The sequence below is a fragment of the Eleutherodactylus coqui genome, chromosome 1 (genome assembly GCF_035609145.1).
Source record: "Eleutherodactylus coqui strain aEleCoq1 chromosome 1, aEleCoq1.hap1, whole genome shotgun sequence".
NCBI lineage: Eukaryota > Metazoa > Chordata > Amphibia > Anura > Eleutherodactylidae > Eleutherodactylus > Eleutherodactylus coqui.
Genome location: NC_089837.1, coordinates 214,302,751 through 214,317,955, shown reverse-complemented (window position 1 = coordinate 214,317,955; position 15,205 = coordinate 214,302,751). Strand labels below are relative to the sequence as shown.

General features: G+C 44.0%; 1 protein-coding gene across 3 annotated transcripts in view; it reads right to left on the bottom strand.

The window, feature by feature from the left end:
* Nucleotides 1-13,702, bottom strand: part of NCOA7 (nuclear receptor coactivator 7) — a 159,626-nt gene extending 145,924 nt beyond the window's left edge. For all 3 annotated transcript variants that reach the window (XM_066605512.1, XM_066605511.1, XM_066605516.1), the window contains exon 1: nt 13,508-13,702. The gene's annotated coding sequence lies outside the window, so the exon portion shown is untranslated. The remainder of the gene's footprint in view (nt 1-13,507) is intronic.
* Between the last annotated feature and the right edge of the window lie 1,503 nt (nt 13,703-15,205).

Genomic DNA, 15,205 nt, shown 5'->3' with positions numbered 1-15,205 from the left:
TCATACCTACATCCTAGACGACATGTGACCCGCGGGTAAAGACGCACTTGCCATTAAGAAGCTGACCGCACTAACTAAAAAGAGCTAACTTTTGGGACCAGCACTCGCCATGGATGAGCGGGTGGTAAAGGATCCTGGCACAGACGGGCGTCGCTGTTGTATGTGAACTGATGGTTACCTTTTCTGTTCTAGTCCGCTGTGTTATCCCCTGTGTCAGAGAGACCTGTGAAACTGATGCTGGAAAAGCCGCTCCCATCATGAGTTTGCTGGATGCATCCCCAGAAGGAGTGGACAAGTCCTACACCCCCTTGAAGACCCTAAAACGAACCTTCAACGCGCTCCGGTTATAGGCTCATGCGCAGAAGACTGTGAAAATTAGATAAAGAATTAGAGGATAGACATTTTAAGGGGGGATTGTGATAGACATGATGATTATTTAGTATAAAATGTCTATCGCTATTTGTATATAACCCAAATGTATTTTGCTATTGTAATGACTTTCAGCTCTGAGGAGTTCAAAGGACACACACAATCTAATCATGGTATTTGCTAGCCAATGGATGGGTGATGTATTTGCTCTAAATACATCGAAGTTGCTCAACCAGTTTCTAAGAAGTTAAAGGGCCATAGTGTCGTGTATATCCTGTGTGTTTACCTAGGCCCCCTTCCACTCTTCAAACACAAGCTAGTTAAACACATCTTGTCAACTACACAGAATTCCTTAAGGTTGTCTGCATGCTAAAGAATACAAAGTCCATACTATGGCGGACGTGAGAGAGGGTGGGCAGAGAGGTGGGCAGAGAGGTGGGGGATTCTGTATGATCCGACAAATGAGAATCCTATATGTTACTGATGTAACCTGTTGCACGCCCATTGTGTGTCTGTACAATAAAAGGCCCTGTCTGGCTGTTTCTGGACGGAGAGCCATTTTTAACATGAGATTCATACCTTGTGTTTGACTTGGTCAGTGTGCGCATACTGCTTCCACACAATTTGGAAAGCGACAAAATACCCCAAAGCCTGCTGGAGAAAACCGTAATCCAGCACAGTTTTACAACTCTTTACTTTAATTTTCCAATGCCGTCATCTCTGCAGTGATATAAACAGAGAAAGGCGGGAGACCACTAGACAGGGAATATAAAAGGTAAGTAGGCCTATCTGTTATTTTGTACCATAAGTTGCTGACAGATTTAACATTTATTTAGAGTAGGAAAGTTCAGGCTGACAGGATGTTTGCATTCAGCTCAGTTTTTCGGAACCTACTGCCTGCTGTTGACGGAAATCCATTAGCAGCACCTGAACTATTTGCTGACAGTGCTTCTATAGTTCTCAGAACTTTTTCAGATATAGCTATCTGAAGACAAGTTGACATAGGGATTAAGTAAAAAGTTTAACAACACTAATTCTCTAAATATACTTTGACATACCTACTTATTTGATCCATTATTCTGAACAGAATCTGCAGGCAACTAACTAATCTTATAGCTTTTTGAGGTGCTTTTCTAAAAATTGGGTGGGATCAGACAATAGAAAATAATACTTCACAAACAACAATTCAGACATAAACACTTCCTAAAGGCTCTTTTACACTTAAAGAGTGTAAAAGAGCAAAATTTGTTGGATCGTGCAAATTTGAATGATAATCGTACAGTGTAAACACGGTCACCGATTGAACGAGGAACGAGAAGTGGTTCACTTTTTGTTTGTCGTTCATTTTAGGTAGGCATAAAAGTAATCGCTCGCTCGTTCACATATTGTTGCGTATCGACAGCGATCGTTCAATCATTCACATTCACTGTAAAGTGAATGCGAACTACTGAATGATTTGAAAACGCAATTCTTAAAGAAATTGCAAATGATGTATGTGCCTGTATAAACAGGTTGAACGTCTGAACAAGCGAACTCTGTCAGCATTCGCTTCATATAGAAGGAGCCTTAAGTACATTCTATTTCACTCCGGAGATGTAAACAGGCAATGGTGTTATTTGGTGTCAAGGGGAAACATCCATCCATGGTTGGACGTCCATCCACGTATAATGATTCCCTGCTGGAGCTCTGATATGTGCTTTCTCTTTGCATGTGTTGAAAGTTCCCTGAACATAGATTGGGGCAATTTCTACATATAGATCTCTTACAATAATGCTTGATAATGCGGATGATTATAATCAGTGATTTCTGAACACAAGGAGATCACAGAACAGGACCAGTAGTTTCAGCATATTGCTGTCAAATTACAGCTCCAGCTCTATTCTTGTGCTTGGCAGTATTACACAGCGGTGGCCAGGAAATTTCAAACACACAGCTATTATAGTATTACACTATAATACCCATTATCGCGAGTCACTCATGAAGAATCCCTAAAAATGTCATGTACACATTTCCTACTACTTAAAAAAAACAACAGACTGTTTCCGGCCTCCTCTTTATCTACAGGGAAATATTTAAGAAAAAGCAGTATTCGGGAACTGAACTCAGACTCCGTTGCACTATCGATGACCCTTACAACATTCTACCATTCCTGCCAAATTTTGTGCTTGTGTAACAGTTTCTCTATACAGGATATAGCAAATGTTCTTTTGAATAGGTCATATTTGCTTAAAGGGACATTTCTACATATTAACAGAGTGTTAGTGATATATACAACAGAATTCTGTGTGTTCGTAGAAAAGAACAGAAATGACCTGTTTCCATATTACCAGACATGGGCATTTGAACTTCATCAAATGGGCAGTTTATAAGTGTTCATCCTAGTTTCCCAATTATAAAGCACTTTCCCACAAGGGGCCAGACCTCCCAAGGAAAATATTCTAAAGACCCACTCACAATCTATAACCAGTAAACCAACTTTAAATTGCACAATATGGCCAAGAGTGAATGAGTGTTAAAAAAAAACAATACCAAAATTTTTTAAATTACATCATCCCTAATAAAGTTCATCAATACTATAAAATAACATTTAACAATGAGCTCCTACCTTTTAAAACAGTAAAGTAAGAGCAGATAACTGCATGGTTCGTGAACATCTGATCACCATATTACATGGTACTACTGCTCACTTTGAGAGAGTCTAGCACCAATAGCTCTTTTATGCCAATCCCAATTTAAGACTTGCATTTCTTGCATTTCTTGAACAGTTCGGACAGACCCCATTGACTGTAATGGGGTCCATCCGCTTTCCACCCAGCCATACTCAGTTTTATTCCTGTCTCTACTCCACTGGGATCGCTGGGGAGGTAAGTGGCTCCTTCTGAAGTTGCTGCAACTTCTCTGCTGTTAGAAAAGTTAAGCTGCCTGTCCACGGCCGAGGCGGAATATCGCTAGCGATATTCCACCACGGGGGAGGAGGGGAGAGCACTGACAGTTCTCCGCAATGAGAAAATCTAATAGATAGACCTACTGCGGAGAATCACGGCATGCCGCGATTTGAATCCCATGAGCAGAGAATCGCTATGACGTCGGGCTGCGCTTTCCATAGTTAGCCTATGGAGAGCGTGTCATGCAAGGTCCGTGGGCGATTTATTGTCGCGGATCTCACAATGACAACTCGCCCGTGGACAGGAGGCCTAACTAAGCAAATGAGAAAGTGGTACTACAGGAAAGCAAGACTGAGTAGGTGGGTCCACGTTAGAACATTTACTGAGGTGACACGGACACAGAAAGGCTTTTCAGTTGAAAATTCAGGTGGCACTAATATTTGTCCTGAAATATCTGGGGTAGAAACCTTTATTTTAATAAGTATACATGCAAAATTGTTTAGAATAAAGGACTGAATCAATAGAACTGCGTATGCCTGGACAATCATACTAATGATCATTTGGGCATAATCACTCCATATAAATGGAGCAGAACAAGGCCTGATCTTGCAAAAATATCAAGTAGTGTAGAAGGGCCTTTACTTATCTCTCATTTCTGTTCTTTCTTGTTAAGCCCTGGCGTGTCCATGAAATACACAGACAGCAGCGTTTAACCCTATTTTAGCTGTTAAAATTCCCTGATGGAACCACAACAGATCCAATTGTAAGTCAAGGTTTTTTTTAGGCACCACTGCTATCTGGTATGATGGATTTGGCACTGTGTTACAAATGGAAGTTAAAATGAAGATGTCTATGTTTATATTTTAATATGTAAAACATGACATTTCCAAAAAAGCGTTCCAGTTGCAGATCATGTTTCCCGGCTCCAGAAAGCACACTTCCTTTTGTAGATACCATTTTTCCATTGATCCTGAGAGCCTGGAGATTTCACAGGGGGGGCCGCGGTATGTAGTTCCTGGTCATGTGATCGCCATTATCCACTGGATAATGGCGATCACATAAACGTTTTTTAAAAAGTTGAAGTTTCATCCCCCCTCACCGATTCGATTGGTGAGAGGAGATGAAATTTCTTACGGGAGGACACCGCATTTGAACCCCAGTGTGATCATCCTTCAAGGACCTTCCCCAGGTTCTGCACATGCACCCATTAGACACACGCGCAGAAGACGGGGAGGGCACAGGAAATTCAAAATTTGGCTTGGTCATTAAGGCACAAACAGGATTGGTTACTAAGGGGTTAATAAGGAATGCCACCACTAGGGAGGTGGAAACATTTCAGCCTCTGATAACTTCTCTACCATAACTTATTAACCTTGTTGCAGTATTCAGAGGAAAGTTCAGTAAGTAAATCTTGACATTCCAGACAACCATTAGGTGAGATACATAAGGCCTTTTTAGGGATTCTGTATGCACACAGAACTAGTGGGTGTTACTTGACCCACAAAGCCAGTGGTCCCAGCTTTATTAGCATTAGGGAACCCCCAGAAATACAATTCCTGTGGATTACCTACATGTTTAGGCTGGGTCCAGATATGGTGAGTGAAACTGTGACACATCTGTTGCATAATCTCCATGTGTTACAAGCAGAGTTTTTGTGTAATTCTCCAACACAATGCGCATGCACAGAAGTGCCGGAGACACGTGCTCAGATTGGAAATATCACGAGTGAATTTCTTAGCAAACAACAACTTTTTACAATACAGATGAAAAGATAAAGAGATATCGCCTCAAGAATTATTTTGACCCTGAAATTGTATGAAATGTTTGAGTCCAATTTTATAAGTAGGATTTAACGTGGATGATGCAAAATAAATGGCTCAACCGTAAATTGCCTCTTATGAATTGTTCTCTAGCATAGCTTCTATATAATGAGTGTATTTGTGTCTATCAGTAAATTATCAAACAGAAATATCAAGTGATGATATGTGCAAGGTTGTTTTCTATTTCTATAAGGGTTTGTTCACATGTAGCGGAAATGCTGCAGATTTTCCACAACGGAAAATTCCATATCAAGATGTGCAGCATTTCTGCTGATGTCAGCATCTACAGTGCTCCCCTTAGCTTGTAATACTTCGCTCTGGCAGCACACCCTGTAACCCTGTGGACGTTAGTGAGTGCCAGTTGTCAGGTGACGCGATAGTAGCATTACCTGACCAGCGCTGAGCTGACTACTGGCTGCTGGTTGATGGGGTATGCTACCAGTATGAAGTATTGCAAGGTGAGGGGAACGCTGCAGATGCTGAAATCAGCTGTGGATGCGCAGTTAATTCCTAGTCAAAATTTGCGCTAATAGGCCGGATTTTGACAGAGTTTCTGATGCGGAAATGCTGTGGATTTTGACATGGGATTTTCTGTTGCAGAAGATTTGCAGCTTTCCGCTACATTTGGGCATACCCTTAAAGGAAAATCACATTTTATGTTGTGTCATTTAAAGGGTTATCTCACCTACGTGCATATCAACATCATAATCAGAGCTAATTAAGGCAGCTTCCACTCCCAGTCATATGTAACCTGCTGTCTACAGCCTGGGTATCCACTGACTGACAGGTCATAAACCATAACCCTGAAGTGAATCAGCCATGATTGATTTTCAAAGCTCCTGTGCCGGCTCCCTAGAATCTTAGATAGATGCCATTATGAGATGCATATTTATTGTGTTTGAAGATCTCAAGCAACAATAAATTTGTTTATATGGAGGAAGCAATTAGGATTTTACTGATGTTGATTAAGATTTAATATTTTCCAACTAATCTAGAATGTCCTGGGAATACAGAATGGGAAACAGAAAGTCTAAAAGTCAGTCGAGGAAGCAACCTCTACACAAAGCTTAATGCAAAGACATATCAAGTATATGATAAAAAGATTTACTGACAACTTGAAGACAATTTTGGAGCGTTCTCCAAGGGTACAAAGACTTTTTACATTACTTGAAAGATCCTATACAGAAGTGGCCTCCATTGGCACCGAGAATAGTGCTGTTTGGCATCAGGTTCTGATGGTCAGTAATGTCATAGGAGATAATGATTACTCATGGTAACATGGTTTCAATCCATATCAAAGCCCATATCATAATTAATAATGGCACTATGAAAATATACAAGATCTAGGAGCTAATGATACAGAGATTTGGGGGTTGTCCAAGCTCTGTTGTTAGTATTTGACACCATCATTAACTGTATAGATAGGGTAAGATCTGCCTTCTGCTCCAAAGCAAATGATAAAGAGTAGTTTTCAAAAAGAGGTCTTTGCAAATAATAGTTATGACATCTGCATTTCATGTTCCAAAAGATGATGCTAGAGACACTGGGTAGCCCCTGGTAAGTAAGTAAGATATAAACTAAATTTATAGGAGAGAACCGGCCATCACCTATGAGGTCCATGAGCACAATGGGATGGACACACAGTCTGTACAGAAGAGTCCGCAGCACTGTCCACGTGCCAACTTCCATGGCTGACAACACGGAAACAGGGAGCCGGGTTAGTATAAAAAATACACCCCTAGACTCATTGGGACCTACCATATGAGCACCATGACTAAGTTTATGGTTCGTACAGGTGGTGACAGGTTCCCTTTAATTTCACATAAGACCTTCAGATATTGGAATACTGTTCATCAACAACATGTTTATCTGGAACAAGGCTTAGACATTCAAATTATTATATAAACTTGAACTTCAAAACATGTTACTATACATGGGATACAAAATAAGGTTTTAGACAAACAATGGCACATTGAATATGGAACAAAGAAGAAGTCATATCACAGCAGTTTACACAACATAAGAACATACACTCTGATAAATACAGAAAAAACTAAATACAAATATTTTCATTTCATAACCCAAAATAAGCTCATGTTAGTAATGTTAGGGAGTAGCCATCATACTAAATAATTCTATGTAAGTAATCTCATAGAGTACTGAGAAGGAATACAGGTGTAACAGCAGAACAATTCAACAGTATTCCAGACATGCCCAGATGGAGACATGAGTGTTTCAATCTCTTGCCGTTTCCTATGTTAATCTTTTCATATCCCTCTATTATAGGTTATTTTTTAGTAAGGTCACATGTCAAAAAATATTAGGGTCTATGCAGCACAATCCTGGAACCATTGCCAAGTTGTACTCTCCCTTTTTAATACCCTCAGATAAACTCCCATATATGCAGAGGTGGGAAGAAGAAGTGGGCGAGGAAGTGCCAATTTGTGACTGACAAAAAATAGCCATCTCTACCACAAAACTCTCTATTAACGTAGCTATTACAGAGGCGGGTTACAAATGTTTAATGTGTTGATATTTGGTTCCAAGAAGAATAGCCAGTATGTTCCCGGGGATGTCAGGCTTATGCTTCAAGGCATGTGAAGGTGAGGGTTATTTCCTACACATTTTTGCCCAAGGCTTTGTAGATTCCAGGTATATGCTCTAAAATTCTCTACTACGAATTTATCGCCTTGGGAAGCTCTATTGCTCAAATGAATCCCTAACATCCCCAGATACACAACTAAATGGATATCCTATTGTTTCCTGGCTGAGCGTATTGCAATCATTCACTCCTGGAGGAAAACCTCAGTTACTATTGACTTTGTGAAGACAAAATTATCTTGGCCCACGGTCAATGAGAAGTTGTCAGCTATCCTTATGGATCGTTAAGTGTTGTATGAAAAAACTTGATTGTCCTGGTATCATTATTCACAGTCCATGCATCTATGGAACCCAACAGCCAGAGCTTTGTCCCTTCCAGGACAATCCAGTATACCATCAAGCATCTCATCTACTTCCCCAATGGATTTATGAGGAGCACGAGTTCCGACCAGGTCAATAGAAGAAGTTCATATTAATTTCACATCTCAAATTTACTAGCATGATAAGCCATATCACAGCCTTAGGGTTCATTCACACGAACGTATATCGGCTCGGTTTTCATGCCGAGCCGATATACGTTGTTCTCATGTGCAGGGGGGGAGGCTGGAAGAGCCCAGGAGCAGGAACTGAGCTCCCGCCCCCTCTCTGCCTCCTCTCCACCCCTCTGCACTATTTGCAATGGGGAGAGGCGGTACGGGGGCAGGGCTAATTCGGAAACCTTAGCCCCGCCCCCGTCCCACCTCCTCTCATTGCAAATAGTGCAGAGGGGCGGAGAGGAGGCAGAGAGGGGGCGGGAGCTCAGTTCCTGCTCCTGGGCTCTTCCAGCCTCCCCCCCCTGCACATGAGGACAACGTATATCGGCTCGGTGTGAAAACCGAGCCGATATACGTTCGTGTGAACGCACCCTTAATCCTTTCTTCCCTCCAGACATTCCTTATGTGTTCTTCCTATCTTCTTTGCCCCCCCTATTCATTACTTCCGTTTATGGTCTTCCTTTGTTTATACAAATTAATTTTAGTAGGGGGTTACAGTTTCTAAAGAAGTGGAAAATAAGTATTTTATTTCCTTAACTATACAAGAAGCTGATTCAGACAATGTAAGTCTTGATTTATTTCTTCAGTTCTTGCTGCGTCATGACTTTGTACATGACTGTTATGTTGTAAGTCTTGATTGATTTGTTATGACCATTATAAAATCAATAAACTTTTTGCTAACCAAAAAAATTACAAAGGTTGTCTCCACATCAGTAGATCATTACTTATGTTCAAGCTCTATTGTTTATGTGATGAGATAAACAGGCTTTGGTTAGGGTCCCTCTACACGGGCCAATAGTCATCTATATAATCATTCAGGCAATTGTCGGCCCGTGTACGTACAGCCTTCCGACAGGGTACTGATTGAGAAGTCACTCAGTAGTCGCTAGTCGTTCCATTTCAGTGAGCTGAATAGCCACTAAGACACAGCAGAAGCACTACTGAACTGATGAGTTCTAAGTTAATGCAGCTGGGATGGCTGACCTGGCTAGTCAACTAAGTACTTTCTGCACTGGGCTGCCCACTTATTAAGGGCAAATGCCCACGGACAGATTTCTGCCGCGTTTCCCACAGTGGAAATCTGTGTCGGTATTCCGCTCTATTGAACCTAATAGCTTTATGCCCTCCAATGCTCATTCTGCGGAATTCTACAGCGGATTTCCACAGTGTGAAAGAAATCACGACATGTTCTATCTTTTGTGGAAATGCGCGTAGCCGGCTTCCATTGTAGTCAATAGAAGCCATCTGTCCCGGGATACTTCTGCTGTGAGCACAGCGGAAGTATCACGGGAGTATGCGTTGCCGCCCACTGCCAGCTCGTCATGCACTACACTGTGCATGCGCGCCAGCTTGCCAGACGGGACTCTCGCGGCGGATACGGAGATGTAAGTATCTTTGGGGGGGCGCCGTGTCGGACTCTGCCGTGATATTCCGCTGGCGGAGTCCAACAATGGCTGTGAGTATGAGGCCTAACTCACATAGACTCCCTTAGGCACTCAGCACTGGCCTAGCTGCCGACCAACAGAGAATTAGAAAGGGGGTAGGAAGAAGTGCAGCTAACATTGGCATCAGGCAGCTCACCACTGCTCCGCTGAGTATGTCCCAACACCTCCAGGGCAGCGTATGATCACTACAGTCTGGATGCGGAACTACTAAGCCCTAAAACAATGAGGGGGCTCGCCTGCTAAGACTTAGCCAGCATGGCTCCCTGTTGACTTTCCCCATCACAGTGATTCTCCTACAACTTGAGGGAGCAGCAGCAGTGGCTGAGCTGTAAGTGCCCACCCCCGACCAACTCTCCCTTGTGTGCCAGTGTCTCCGTATTTCTTCACAGTCACAAAGAGTAACAGTTATTTTGTTAGCAGCACTCCTCACCAACCACCATCAGTGTCCAGGGAAGCGATTAAACCTGCGCGTCCTGCTATGGGCAGGATTCCAGCCCAAATGAAGTCCATGATGAACAAAGGTGCGCAGGACAGCAGAATTAGGTGCCAATAAAAAAATACACCCAAAAGGATGTGTCCTTTATTACTTCACAGTCATAAAAATTACAGCAACGCTTCAACTGCATCCAGAAACTCGACAAGGACTGTGAAATAATAAAGGACACATTTTTTTGGATTTTTTTTTTTTTATTGGCACCTAATTCTGCTGTCCTGCGCACCTCTGTTCATCACAGAGTAATAGTTGGTCAGGCAGGCTGCTGTGGTTCTTATACACAAGGCTGGCCGCATGTAGGTATCACTAGCCCTGTGTATAATAAACTGCAGTGGCCGACTTACAGAGTGGTCAGCCCACCGAGGTGCAGTAAAAGGTTAATCTGTCCCTGTGGGCTACATTCATAGCCATCCTGGCCAGCATGCAGCCTGTCGGTTGGACATTCCTGATCTAGACAAACTCATAAGCACTAGCCAGCTGTTGGCCAACAGATGTTATGCCTAATTTCCTCAATATGTCTCTAAAGTAGGGTCCAGGTGGCACTCATGTCCATTGGAAACAATACAAAGTCCAGCATGCCTGAACCTGTCATATTTCCCATGGTGCCAGCCTTCAGGTAAACCCGATGTACATTACTGCAGACAGTCAGTGCATCTCAAAAGAAGAAGCTAATGTCTTGGGGCAGCTGTACTTTTCTGGACATTGTACTCCTTATGTAAAAGGTAAAGGTTTTAGGAATGTCTCTTGCTTCTGACATAAACACGATCACGTGCTAGCTATAGATCGTATGATGAAAATATGTCTGCTATTCCCTGAGTTACATCACTGATGCCAGCCACATGTGATTACATGTTGTGTCCATACTATGCAATGCGCTCTGATGCTGCGTGGGGATCATCTGGCAATCTGCTGTCAACAACAGGAGGAGCAGCAGTTTGTGTAAGACTGTTATTATGTCTTCTGCAGCCTGTAAACCATTGTTAGAGGGGGCAAGGTTGGCACGCATCCCATTTCCAAAGAGGGAAAGTGAGCAAACACAGAAAGAACTCACATTGTGTCACAAATGTTGAACCATTAGTTATTAGTTAACTAGTCTGGAAATCAGGGCAGACCGTTCTATTTGTTGCAAAAAGGCCCGGTGATACAGTAAGTGATTGCCACATTAGGAACATTGCTACAATTGGATTCATTCTTGAAACTTGGACCGCTATCGCACTTACAAACCTGCGATTTTGCCTGCCAGCGTGATGTGTTTTTTTGCGATAAAAATTATTGCATCACATTGCTGCACATGTGATTTTCCCAAGCGTAAAAATCACATGTTGTTTCAAAAGTAATAAAAATCTCAAAAAAACGTATCTCACTCGCATTAGATTGCCCCAAAATAGGACATGCTGAGATTTTCTTTTCTTTGATTCTCGGTCCGAGAGAGAAAAATTGCTCATGTAAATTACGCCGTTGAAAGCAATGTGTTCTTGTAACGTGCAACTTCTGTGCATCTCACAATGCACGAAAACCGCACATGAAAATCGCCGTGTAAATACTCTTTAGGGCTTAAACAGATCAGCATGATACAGCGCGATTATGCACACGGGATGTTCCCACGTACATATAGCTGAGAATAGAACCTATTGATTTCAATGGGTTCATTCTGACATCTTTTATTTGCACCCATTGTTTTCGCAAGTGCAAAAAAATAGCACCTGCCCGATCTTGTGCATGTTTGAGCACCAAAGAGCCCAAAAAAGGTCTATGGGAGGTGCGTAAACACGCAAATCTGCCAATGCGGGTATGCGCTAAAAGCAGCGCATCACAGCAATCACCAGCATCTTGTTAGGCCAATTAGCCCTTTAAACCACGTCGGATGTTCCTTCCTCTCCTCCAGGGGCGTAACTACGGTATATAGGATGCAGGGGATGCGGTTGCACCCAGGCCCAGGAGCCTTAGGGAGCCCATAAGGCCTCTCTTCTCCATATAGGGAGCCCAGTACTATGAATAAAGCATTTTAGTTTGGGGCCCTGTTATGGATTTTGTATTGGGGCCCATATACTGCTTCAAGTTACGCCTCTGCCCCCCTCTTTGTGTAAACAAATGGTGCATGAGCAGATACGCTGTGTAGGAGTGATCGTATTACGTTATACGCTGATCTGTCAAACCCCTTAGGCTGGCTTCACAGAGGTGTATTTCCACGCGCAATACACAGTGAATAATTAGTTGATTTCAATGGGTTCGTTCACATGTGCTTATTTTTTCCAGTGCATTTCAGTCGCACAAAAAAATACACAGCATGCTCCATTTTCCTGCACATTTGCGCATCGAAAGTCAATGAGGATGCGCAAATGTGCTCGTAATGCGCTATGAGATGCGTGATATACTGCGTTATTGTGAAGGAAAATAACTCATTAGACTAATTAACCATTTCAATAGCTGGGAGCATCGGTGATGTTGTAACTATAGGGGATGCAGGGGATGCGGTTGCACCCGGGCCCAGGAGCCTTGGGGGGCCCATAAGGCCTCTCTTCTCCATATAGGGAGCCCAGTACTATGAATAAAGTATTATAGTTGGGGGCCCTGTTATAGGTTTTTTATTGGGGCCCAGGCACTTCATGTTACGCCTCTGGGTGCGTATTTCATTCAAGACATATGCACACATAAAAACCAACGAAAGATATGCCAATGTGTACGCAAAAAAAGCAACACTTGTTCAGCCAATATGCAGCGCTCATGCATGCACGAATATGCATACGCTCGTGTGAGGCCGGCCTTGGGATATATTTACACCGGTGGGGTTTTTTCAGTCTTCAGAAATTGGACTTCTTATCCATTCATTTTGAATCCAATGTTAAAAAAAATGCATGATGGGTTCTGCACACTTTTTTTTGAAGTTACTATGGTTACATGTGATAAAAACGAATCACATTTGTATCAAACAAGTCCAATCTGTTCTTTTAACGCAATTTCCGATTCTAGCCATATAAATGATATGCTTTATTGTGTATGTGAATCTACCCTAAAGTATGGCATGTTCAGCCAAAGTACAGATGGGGGACAAGAAGGAAGCTAGTGAAACACTGGGTGCAGGGATCCGAATGGGGCACAGGTGACATAAGGGGAGCCCATGCCAGACCCTCCGTCCATACTCTATTACATTGTCATATGAACCCTGCTCAGCCACAGATTGCCGCTGATCTCCGCTGCCAGAAGCCCCGCCCACCTGCCAGTCCCCTCCCGGAGTCTGCAGGGACCAGCTGGCAGCTGTGGCAGCGGTCACACCAGTAGCATGCAAGGCGTGGTTAGAACATGGCAGAGCAGATGTGTCTGCAGCCCCCCGCACGGAGCCGTGTACACGGCCGCTACCCACCTCAGCTGTGCCAGGCTTGTGCCGCAGAAGATGCCTCAGTCTCTGCACACGAGGGGCTCCACACTGCAGCAGCCCTGTCACATTGTAATGGGCTTCCAGGAAGATCCCACAGCAGTAGATCCCGAGATCACAGCAGCAGATCAACAATACAAGGCAGCATCTGGCAGCAGCACCGTCCACCGCCTCCTCCCACAGTTCTTCCTTCCTTCTCTCCTCCTCCTAGTGCAGTGCAGCTCACACCCCATGGGCACCACTCTCCTCCCAGCAATCAGCTGCAAGGTGGCACATGCCAGCTCTAGAGCAGGACGGGAGGGCACCCCAGATTCCCACCGTTGGGATTGCTCCTGGTCTAGGATCATACGGCTGGGACATATAGGAGGCTAACGGAGGGGAATGCTGGTGATACGTATAGTGTGATATGGTGATATAACCATTCCATCCAATGCGTGGAAGCTGAACTCTGAACTGACACTCCTTTTACACTAAATCGTATGCACGAGTGACATCGTCACCAGCTCGTTTGCGCTCATGCAGTCGGCAAATCATCGTTGAAAATCGTGCAGTTCTCATTCACATTCCTATGGGAAACACTGAAGCAGAAGTGTTGGAACCCAGCCTAAATGAACGAGCCAATGATGGTCTTTATGCTGGATGAAACTGAGACCTCGATCACAGGAGCGTGGTTTTTTAACGCAGAATAGGCGCATGAAAAAGTTGCAGCTAAGGCCGCCTGCACACGGGCGGAAATCCCGCAGCGGTATTTCCCGCGGGATTTCCGCCACTGAAAGTTTGCATAGGAGTGCATTACAATACGCACTCCTATGCAGACGGCCGCGGTTTGGCCGCGCGAAATCTCGAGCGGCAAACAAACCGTGGCATGCCCTATTTTTGTGCGGGGCACGCACTCACCTGGCCGCCGGCTCCGGTCTGCGCATGCGCCGGCTGCGCGGCAGCTGGCACATGAAAGAGCCGGGGCCGCCAGGCGCGGGTGAGTACGCGCTCGTCCCTGCAGGCTCTCGGGTCGGGTCCCGCGGCGAGAATTCTCGCTGCCGGATCCGACCCGCTCGTCTGCAGGCAACCTAACTGCACGAAAAATCATGTGAATGGGCAATTTCTAGCTATTAAGTCTCAAGCTTTATTAGCAGTGAAATCGCCCATTTTACATGATCGGGACGTGCTTGATGCGTGCTATCCAGCTCCTATATGAGTATATGGACACACCTGCGCAGCTCGCATCAAGGATAGGTCAGGTCCTATCTTTTCTCGAAACATAGACTTTAGCTGCATGCATTGGAGCCATGCATGCCCTATCTTTGTTAGGCCTCATGTCCACGGGCGGATCGGATTCCGCATGCGGGAACCTGCAGCGGAATCCGACCCTGCCCATGGCCGAGCACACCGCGGGTCTTCTTCCCACCCATTCTAGTCTTCTGCAGGTCTTCATTTTTTATTGGATGTGTGCGGGCGCGCCAGTCGGCGCATATGTGCAGTGGAGTTTTTTTTTTTCTAAACTCATGCTTTCCCGTGGAATCTGCGGGATTTGAAGGGCACCGATGCGGATTCCGCAAATCAATCCCACCCCCCCTGTGGACATTGGGCTTTAGGTGCAAGTTTTTTTGCGCATCTAAAAATTCCTTCGTCAGAACGTTTCTATAGGAAAACATTGGTTCCTTTAGATGCATTTTTTTAACGCGCCTA